This window comes from Myotis nattereri, assembly GCF_964212035.1.
Source record: "Myotis nattereri genome assembly, chromosome: 1".
NCBI classification, from domain to species: Eukaryota; Metazoa; Chordata; class Mammalia; order Chiroptera; family Vespertilionidae; genus Myotis; species Myotis nattereri.
In genome coordinates this window covers 175,810,450-175,821,748 of record NC_138075.1, presented here as the reverse complement: position 1 = coordinate 175,821,748, position 11,299 = coordinate 175,810,450, and positions in this window count along the sequence as shown.

Below are 11,299 nucleotides of genomic sequence, written 5' to 3'. Positions count from 1 at the left end.
AAAAGATGCAGAACAATGTGTGGTATTCAAAAATAAATAAAATTAAAATATATAAGAAGGGCCCTTGGATCCAAAGAAATAAACTAACTTGATAGGCCTCCAACATATCACCACATATTGGGAGTCAGATCGGCATAGTGTGAAGAACAGAACCTTAGCATAACACAGACTTGTGTTCCAACACTATTTTGGTGATGACTGACTATTAGGTCTTTGGCAAATCTCACATCCTTACCTTCTCTGAAGCCCAATTTAGGTATATTTACATAATGACAATAACTGTTAAGAACTAAAGGAGAATATAGAGGTAAAGTTCTGAGTGCAGTACCTGGCTTGTAGTAGGCTCTCAGTATGTGGTACCCCCACTTAGCTACTGACATCCCCCCTCTCTTATCATGTGGCTGGAACACCCTAACCTCTGCTTAGGTTCCAATTGTGGGGTGTTGGAGGGAAGCAGAAGAAAGCAGGAATAGGTGATGGGACTGGTTGTCCATCCTGCATCAAAACAGAGTGTGGATAATTGGCAATTATGCTCTGGGCTGTGGGACCTCAATATTATGGGGGAGGGAAGAAACTTGGCATTCCTTTCTTCCATTCCCTTCATCCCCAAGAATGTCTGGCAAACACACTATGAAAATGGACCCCCACCCAGTAAAGCAGGTAGGCATGGATGACTGGGGACATGAATGAGGATGGACTAGCCAAGCCAGCCAGGCTTGAGGCTGTGTGCCTCTAAGTGCCCCCTTAGGCTGGCAATGTGCTGGGTAAGCTGGGAAACCAGCAATGGATGGGTGGGTCCCACAGACTCTACCACACTCCCACAGCCCAGCCACATCAAGCCAGCTGCCTGAGGCGCTGCTTCACAGACAGGTAAACTAAGGAGAAAAAAAACTCTGTATGATCCAGCTCTTGAGACTGTGCTTGGGAAGATGCTTACGATACACTATTAGTGAAGGTGGGGAAAAGATTAAAATGCAGTGTATGGAGATGTGTGTATGTGTGTGTGCATTTGTGTGTGTGTTTGTATCACATATAATCTCCATAAAAGACTTAAAAGGAATATGCCAAAAAATCAGCAATAATTTCAACTTTTTAAAAATATATATTTTTATTGATTTTTTACAGAGAGGAAGGAGAGAGGGATAGAGAGTTAGAAACATCGATGAGAGAGAAACATCGATCAGCTGCCTCCTGCACACTCCCCACTGGGGATGTGCCCACAACCAAGGTACATGCCCTTGACCAGAATCAAACCTGGGGCCCTTGAGTCTGCAGGCTGACGCTCTATCCACTGAGCCAAACTGGTCAGGGCAATAATTTGAACTTTAAAGCAAGTTCTCAGAGAAATCCACCCCAGCCAGTTTGGCTCCATGGATCAAGTGTCGGCCCTCGGACTGAAGGTTCCAGGTTCAATTCTGGCCAAGGGCACATACCTTGGTTGCAAGCTCACCCCTGGCCCTGGTCAAGGAGGGAGGCAACCAATCGATGTGTCTCACATCAATGTTTCTCTCTCTGTGTCTCTCCCCCTCCCTTCCACTCTCTCTAAAAATCAATGGAAAAATATCCTCGGGGGAGGATTAACAACAACAACAAAAATCTCAGAAAAATCCAAATCCTGGAGAAAAAATACAACCATTCTGAAGGGTAAGAGTTAATAAACAAACTAACCAAAATCCCATAAAATTCCCTTCAGTTTTAGCCAGAAAAAAAATCAAAGCAGTCATCCTAACAGCACTGACCTAAATAACACTCAGTCTGTTCGAGTTCTTTTTGTCTCACTCAGGAGGCACTGCTGATTTGTGGAGTTAGGTTCTTGGTTTCCATGGGATCCTTAAGATTGCTCCTGGGTGTGTCTGAAGAAGACAGCAGGGTAGTGAAAGTTGCAACTCCAGAGTCTTACAATTCCTATTTTTGTTTCTCCTTTACACAGAAAGCTGATACTCTGGGTTCAGTCTTTCCCTTTGAATCGCAATGCTCAAAAAGAAGAAAACAAAGAAAAGTTTGCCGCTAAACATATGGAAATGACCTTGGAGAAGTTAGGCCAGTCATTATCTGCTTTTAACTTGCTCCTGGAAGGATTTTTCAGAGCAGCAAATTATTTGCAGCATCGTAAACAGCCTGTGAAGACAGGAATTACACAGTTAAGTGGTAACATCCTACTAGCTATAATTAAAATGGCACTTTCTTTTCCTGCCCAGGGGAACCAAAGGTATTCATAACTGCAATGACTAAATAACATTGCTAATTAGAATAGTACGCCTTAAATACTAGAATAAATAGAAAATGTTATTTATAAATTTCACCCCAACCCTATGTAGTCTGTATTATTATTCATTCAATTTTACAGATGAGGAAACAGGCTTATGGGGATTAAATCGCTTGCCAAAGCCACACAAATCAAGGTGGCCTGACAGGGAAGCCCATGCTCCTAATCTGGATATATGGCCTTACCACAGCCAGCTGTCAGAAGCCTACCACCAAAGGCCTTAAATTGTCAGGCCACCTCTTATTTCCACTCCCAGTGTGTGTGCATTTGTGTGTGCATTTGTATCATCCCGATCCCCACCCTCCACCATCTCCACTACTGTCTGCTACACACGGGCAGCAATGGCCAGGGCAAGTCTAGAGCTATTGAAGTTTGATTCTGCTGAGGTCAGACGGTCTGAGGTCAGAAAATAGGTACTTAAAAAAAAAGAATTTGTATTTAAATAAGACAGGAAGAACTTACTCTTTAAAGTAACACCATAGCCCTAGCCGGTTTGGTTCAGTGGATAGAGCCTTGGCCTGCAGACTGAAAGGTCCCAGTTTCGATTCCAGTCAAGGGCACATGCAGGGGTTGCGGGCTTGACCCCCAATAGGGGGCGTGCAAGAGGCAGCCACTCAATGATTCTCTCTCATCATTGATGTTTCTATGTCTTTCTCCCTTCCTATCTGAAATCAATAAAAATATATTTAAAAAATAAAGTAACACCATAATTTAAAAAATGGGCAGAGGACCTAAATAGACTTTTCTCCAAAGAAGACATGCAGAGATTGCCAATAGACATATGAAAAGATTCTCAATGTCACTAATCATCAGAGAAATGCAAATTAAAACCACAATGAGATATCACCTCACACCTGTCAGGATGATTATCATCAATAAATAAACAAACAACAAGTGCTAGTGAGGATGTGGAGAAAAGGGAATCCTTGTGCACTGTTGGTAGGAATGCAGATTGGTGGCACCAGTATGGAAAATAATATGGACATTCCTCAAAAAATTAAAAATGGCCCTGACCGGTTTGGCTCAATAGATAGAGCGTCAGCCTGCGGACTGAAAGGTCCCAGGTTCAATTCCAGTCTAGGGCATGTACCTTGGTTTTGGGCACATCCCCAGTAGGGGGTGTGCAGGAGGCAGCTGATCGATGTTTCTCTCTCATCGATGTTTCTAACTCTCTATTCCTCTGCCTTCCTCTCTGTAAAAAATCAATAAAATATATTTTTAAAAAATTAAAAATGGAACTGCCTTATGACTCAGCAATGGATTTCTGGGTATATACTTGAAGAAACCCAAAGTACTCATTTGAAAAGACATATGCACCCCTATGCTCATCGCAGCACTATTTACAATAGCTAAGATATGGAAGCAATCCAAGTGCCCATCAGTAGATGAGTGGATAAAGAAGTGTAGTACATACACACAATAGAATATTATTTGGTCATAAAAAAGGATTGATACCTTACCATATAACAACATGGAGGGACCTACAGGGTATTATGCTGAGTGAAATAAATCAGAGAAAGATAAATACCATATGATTTTGCTTACATGTGGAAACTAAAGAACAAAAGAAATGCACAAATAAGGTTGAAACAGACTCATAGATGCAGAGAACAAAGTGATGGTTGCCAGATGAGAGGGAGGGAGGGGATCACTTTGTATTTTATATCATTGTCTGACCACTAGGCTGTTCACTGAAACTAATATAAAACAATATTGAATGCTCAGTAAAAAAAAATAAATAGACAACGTTAATAAAGTAATACCATAAAAAATTCATTCGGCAAGAAGTGTGGGTGTGGGTGTGCATACGTGCACGGGTGTGTGCTCATATGCATGTGTATTTGAACAAATTTTGATTTCTTGATATTCAATTTGGATTGGCACGTAGGACACCTAACAAAATACATTCTGGAACTGAGCAGTCAGAAAATATAGAATAAAAATAAATTAAAGAATCATGTTGGATTTAATATGAAATAGAAAATATTTTATTAAAAAAAAGTAAACGGAATGGGACAAAGCCTAAATATTACCTGTGAATAAAAACAGAAAAGCTACTTTCAAAGGCCTTTACACAAAATGTACAAGAGAATCTAAGATGGTTATTCTGAAAGGGGTGAAGTGAACTATTCTGTGTAGACAAACAGCCAGGGAGTTATGCTGGGTGGCACATCCAGACAGATATCCAGTCCATGAGTTCAGGGATAAGTAGGACTGATTGGTTTCTGAAGAGCGAAATCTGAATTCTAAGAATTCTTAGCATGGACAACAAAAGGGTAGATGGTAAGCTATGATTTACTAAATTACCCTAAGCTTTTAACTCACAGGTGTTTGTGAAATTTTTTTTTTTTTTTGCAAAGGTTCTGCAATCCTAAGAACTTTTTCATAAAAAGCTCAAATTGATTTGTATTCCAAATGTCCAGATTTTCACTCATATTTTGCAAATATGCATGATCAAATGTAAGCACATTAGACTGACTATAATTGCTGAGTATTTTGACCAATATCTGTTTTATAAAATATTACTTCTCCATAATAAGATGAAAAATAAACTCTTGTAAATATATATTCACATGCTTTGAAAGTTAGTGGGTATGCTTGCTTTTTGTTAATCAGTGTTGGGCTTTGCACGTAGCATATAAGGTGAAGGAAATAACATCTGAGAATGTCGTAAGCTCCGTAAGAGCAGGGACCAGGCCTGTTTTGCTCACTGATGAGAGAGATGGCTTTAGCACTATAAACTGCCGGAGTGTCATCCTGCCACTAACACGTTTTAGGAATGTGACCATGAGTGAGTTATGCAGCCTCTCTTTGCATGTCCAGATGTAAAATGGGTGATGATTACTGAAGTATCTACTCATAAGAGTGCTGTGAGAGTTAGCTGACTGACATAGAAAGCCCTTGGAACAGTGGGTGACACAAACAGATTAGCTACCATTCTTCACAGCTGTATCTCCGATCAAACTCGAGGTAAATATTTGTGGGTTCAATAAATGAATGACCAAGAACCTATTCCTGTTTCAGGTATAAATTTTATGGCAATTCCATGGTGATGACATACAATAAGTATTCTTTACTGTCAAAATGTATAAAGATATTACTATTATTAGAGTAAAAGATGCCTAAATTAGGAATATCACACATCAGCACATAGTATTCTATCTATCTCCAATGCAACCACATTTGCTTCTGAACAGATATCTTTAATAATTTTGTAGAGAAGAAAAAGGGCCTGAAGTTAGTAGAGTACTATAGAAAGTGAGAGAGGGGGTAACCCAGTAGACAATTAGGCTACCTCAAGACATAAACCAGACATTTAAAATTAAAAGGAGAAGCTTTGGGGGGAACTTTAAATAGTTATTTATTTGATTTAAATACACTTGAAAATCACTGAATTGACACTAATTTTCAATTGGGTAGGGGTTTAGCTAGTGAATGCTCAGATTCAGTGTGAAACCAGATAGCCATGAACCACCTAGACTCAAATTATAATACAAACAAAATTTCCTTCAGTGTTAGCTACAGCTTCATGCTCCATTCTGTGGGGAATGTGGGCGCCCTGCCTCCTGTTGCCCACAGTATCAGACTCGGGAAGTCTGACTTATAAATATCTTCAGGTGAGTTCAAATGGGACAGAGTCAAGCAACCCTCATTCACTGCTGGTGGGAATGTAAACTGGTACAGCCACTATGGAAAACAGTATGGCAGTTCCTCAAAAAATTGAATAGAGTCTCCATCTGACCCAGCAATCCCTCTTCTGGGTATTTACCCACATGGGACAGATTCTCAGAGGCAACATTTTGTACCATTTATCATTTTTTGCCATCTAGTTACTGAGTTGAATTCATTTGAATTGCCAAGTCAGAACAAAAGATGATCTGAATTCAGTCTGGTACAGTCGCCAGATAAAATACAGGACTCTTAGTTAAATTTCAATTTCAGATAAACAGTGACTATTTATTTTTAGTGTAAGTATGTTCCAAATATTGCTTGGGACATATTCTAAAAAAAAATTATTTGCTGTTTATTTGAAATTCAAATGTAACTGGGTGTCTGTATATTCTTATTTGCTAAATCTGGCCACCCTACATTCTGCTCATAATAAGCCATAAACCTTCATTGTAACCACTGTTGCCAAGCATTCTGTGCACAAGGATGAGGAGGAGATGTGACAGGATAAAGTCAATCCTTCAATATACTGGCTTCCAATTAATTCTTATTTTCAGCTCTTGTCTCATTCTCCATCTTGACATCTTATTACATAAAAAGTATGCTACACAATCTTACATAGCATGTATACATGTGCACTTACATCTATATATATAAAAGCCTAGGCGACCGTTATGACCAAATGCCCAGAACGACAGGAACAACCAGTTGACCAGTGGCTATGATGCACACTGACCATCAGAGAGCAGACGCTCAACACAGGAGCTGCCCCCCGGTGGTCAGTGCACTCCCACAGAGGGAGTGCTGCTCAGCCAGAAGCAGGGCTCATGGCTGATGAGTGCAGTTGCAGCGATGGGAGCCTCTCCTGCCTCGGTGGTGGCTCAGATTGCAAGAGGGTGCAGGCCAGGCTGAGAGACCCCACCCATGCATGAATCCGTGCACCCGGCCTCTAGTATGTATATAAGGGCATAGAAAAAATCTGAAAGGAAGTCTAGAAAACAGTTAATAGTAGTTATTTCAAGAGAAATTAGTATGTTTCCAAGAGGGGAAAAAAAGACTTTATATTACTATGTACTCTAGATAATACTGTTTTGTTTAACTTTTAAACTTTGAGTGCATATTGATATGTCATTTGTAATTGTGTGTGTGTGTGTGTGTATACACAGATAAAAAACATATCCACATATGGGAATTTCAGTTGGTTCTTATTTCCAAATCCCATGGCGTGCCTAGCACAGTGTTCTGACATTGTAGGTACTCAATAAATATTTGTTATGTAAATACACAAATATCTCTTGAATGAAAACAGATATGGCTATTAAAGTATAATTTCTAAAATTAATGAATCTCATACAAATATAAAGTGAGCATATGTCCAAGATTTTATTAAATGCATTCATTAATGAGGGAGCCAGAAAAATATTAGAATTAGTTTGCATGGAATTTTGACTTAAAATGATTTCTATTCTCTATCAAACAAAATTCACTCACATTGTATCAGTCTTCCACAAATTACTTTCATCCCTGAAGTTGTAAAATAGCCTAATTGATCAAAAGACAATTGCTATAGACTGAATGTTTGTGTTCCCCCAAATTCATATGCTGAAACCCTACTCCTAAAATGTGATGGGCCCTAGCCAGTTTGGCTAAGTGGATAGAGCATTGGCCAGAGGACTGAAGGGTCTCAGGTTCGATTTCAGTCAAGGGCATGTACCTCAGTTGCAGGCTTAATCCCTGGTCCCAGTGCAGGAAGCAACTAATTGATATGTCTCTCTCACGATATCTCTCTCTCTCTCTCTCTCTCTCTCTCTCTCTCTCTCTCTCTCTCTCTCTTTCTTCCTCTCCCTCTCCCTTCCACACTCTAAAAATCAATGGGAAATATATCCTAGGATGAAGATTAAGAAAAAATAAATAAAATGTGATGGTATTGACCTCACCAGTGGTCCTCAGTGGTTAGAGCCTCGACCCTCAAAACAAAGGGTCATGGGTTCGATTCCTAGTCAAGGGCACATACCTGGGTTGCAGGTTCAATGCCCAACCCTGGCTGAAGCAAGTTCAGGAGGCAACCAACTGATGTATCTCTCGCACATCAATGTTTCTCTCTCTTTCTTCCTCCCTCCCTCCCACTCTCTCTAAAAACTAATGGAAAAATATCCTCTGGGGAGAATTAACCAAAAAAAAAGGGATGGTATTAGGAGGTGGGCCTCTGGAAGGTAATTAGGATTAGATGAGGCCATGCATGAGGATGGAGCCATTATGAATGGGATTAGTGACCTAGAGCCATAAGAGAATTTGTCTCCCCTCTCTGTACTCTGCCAAGTGAGAACACAAGGAGCAGTCAGCAGTCTACACCCCGAGAGAGGGCCCTCACAGGAACTTGACCACGTAAGCTCCCTGATCTTGGACTTTCAGCCTCCAGGACTGTGAGAAATATATTTCTGTAATTTTAAGCTACCCAGTCTATGGTATTTTTGTTATGGCAGACTGAGCTGATGAAGACAACAATCAAAGGGCGCATCCCTCTGCAGTGTCAGATAATCACCAGCTGGACTGCCAGGGAGTGGCCAGCACGCCCTGCAAGGACAGCCAGAAATCTCTTTTGCTCATTTCCAAAATGTCAGTTTTTTCCTGACACTGCTCTGTCAGCAATCATCTGTTTTCTTGGTGTTTTGAAACACTTGTGAATCACTTTTCAATGACTTGATAGTTTGCGTAATTTCTTTATTCCCATTCATGCAGATTGATATTATTTATGCATTCTCTTAACAAGAGATAATTCAAAGTTTTGCCTTATAGAAATCTCAGTGTCCTTGTATAGAATGTTTTCAAGGCAGCAGTAATCTCCTCCTTGAATGTACCAGAAATAACTCGGCAAAACCCAGTTTGTAAGTCATTTTGGCACTTGTTCCCTGAACACAACAGGACAGTATTTACAGTGTGAGTGGTATGTTGCTATAGCCAGGTTTGTCGACAAAAACAAAAACACACACTGAAGTGTTAGGTTTTTCTTAAGCTTCTTAGGTTAGCAACCACTCCTGGCCCACCCAGAGAAACTCTAGTAGGTTTCCTGTTCTGGGCGCCTCCCAACTGCCTGGAGGCCACAGTGAAGACAACAGTCCCTTTCCACTTCCACACATCAATCCATCTCAGTTAAACACAGAGAAATGTGTAAGATACAAAATGATCGAGGCACACATTTAGTTGTTAACAGGATGGACGAGCTTAACCTCTGTAATAATTTGGGATATTTATATTTATTTGGGGAGCAAATCAATTAAATCTGTCAAAATATGTGTCCTGGATTTCTTCCATCTTTCGGTTTTTTAAAAAATATATTTTTATTGATTTCAGAGAGGAAGGGAGAGGGAGAGAGAGAAACATCAATGATGAGAGAGAATCATTAATCAGCTGCCTCCTGCACGCCCCCTACTGGGGATTGAGCCCGCAACCCGGGCATGTGCCCTTGACCTGAATCGAACCAGGGACCCTTCAGTCCACAGGCCTACACTCTATCCACTGAGCCCAAACAGCCAGGGCCCATCTTTCAGTTTTCATGCTGTGACCTTTGACCAACTTTACTGTCCTTAGCAAGCATGATTTTCTGTGTCCCTTAAGTTTCTGGCAGGCCTAAGATAGGTCAATTATGCAATGTAGTCAGAAAAATTTTTGTATAATAATCGCCAAGTGGCATGACAGCTGACACAAATATTAAACTGGTGATAATATCAATTATAAGTAATCATCTATCACAGACCACCAGGAGGTGTGGCCCCTGGTGTGTACTGTATTCTTTGTCCCTTTGTCTTGGCAATCATTATACCTGAGTTATCCTATTAAAAAGGCATTGTAACAGGGTCCTTTAGTGAAGAATAATCTGCACAGATTTCTGGGTTGTCTGCCTGCTCTTACCCTGCACCCTGTAAGTAAATTACCCTATAATAATTGTGTTATATTCTATAGAGTTGCCTGTATAGTTTTTTGGTCTTAAGCTACCTTCTTGTTATGTGGCCATTACACCTTTGCTTCATGGTAAGATACTAGTACATATATAGTTACACAAAGGTGGGCAAAAGTAGGTTTACAGTTGTTTGTATGAAAAAAGACATGTAGATTATGATTATAACTAGTGGACTGGTGCATGAAATTCGTGCACTGGGGTGGGGGTATGTTCCTCAGCCTGGCCGGCATCCTTTCCAATTTGGGACCCCTCAAAGGATGTCCTACTGCCAGTTTACAGGGATCGGGCCTAAATCGGCAGTCAGACATCCCTCTCACAATCCAGGACTGCTGGCTCCTAACCACTCACCTGCCTGCCTGCCTGCCTGATTGCCTCTAACCACTCTGCCTGCCGGTCTGCTTGCTCCCAATTGCACCCCCTGCTGTCGGCCTCCTTGCCCCCAAATGCTCCCGCACCAACCTGATCACCCCAAACTGCCCCCCGCTGCTGGCCTGCTCGCCCCTACTTTCCCTCCCCACTGTCCTGCTCATCCCCAACTGTCCCCCTGCTGGCCTGCTCACTCCAAACTGCCCCCCCCCCGCAGTCCTGATCACCTCCAACTGACCCCCACTTATGGCCTGCTTGTCCCCAACTGGCCCCCCTGCTGGTCTGCTTACCCCCAACGGCCCTGCCCCCCACCAGCCTGATCACCCACAACTGCCCTCCCCTCTTGGCCTCAAACTGCCTCTACCTCGGCCCCGCCAACATGGCTTTGTCCAGAAGAACATCTGGAAAGTCTCCCAGGCTAATTAGCATATTACCCTTTTATTAGTATAGATGAATATTTTATAGAATGGGCATTTTATTACAGATGGTTTCCCATGGCATTTTTTCTAAAGAAGTAAAAATTACTTTAAAAATGTCTCAGGAAGACTTTGAGAAATTTACAGTATCTGCTTTTCTTCCAAGAAAGTTGTCACTTTTATGCCAGAGTGAGAATTATTTGTATGCTTTGTATGTCAGCATTGGGCCACTGTGACTGGGGGGCACTTAGCTTGACTTGAGAGTAATTATCTTGCTCACTGGCTGGGAGGGAGGGTGTGAGGCAGAGGAGATAAATACTGGGTTCTGGATTATTCATAGATTGCTGACTTTCTGGATTGCTTGTGCAAGCCCTTCCTTTTATTGATGTCCACCTTCTATTGACAGACATCTACCCTGGTAGAGAAATGAGATGAAACTCTCTTTCTTTTCATTGTAAAAAGCATTTGAATTCCTAAGGCAGGGGTGGGCAAACTTTTTGACTCCAGGGCCACAATGGGTTCTTAAACTGGACCCGGAGGGCCGGAACAAAAGCATGGATGGAGTGTTTGTGTGAACTAATATAAATTCAAAGTAAACATCATTACATAAAAGGGTACGGTCTT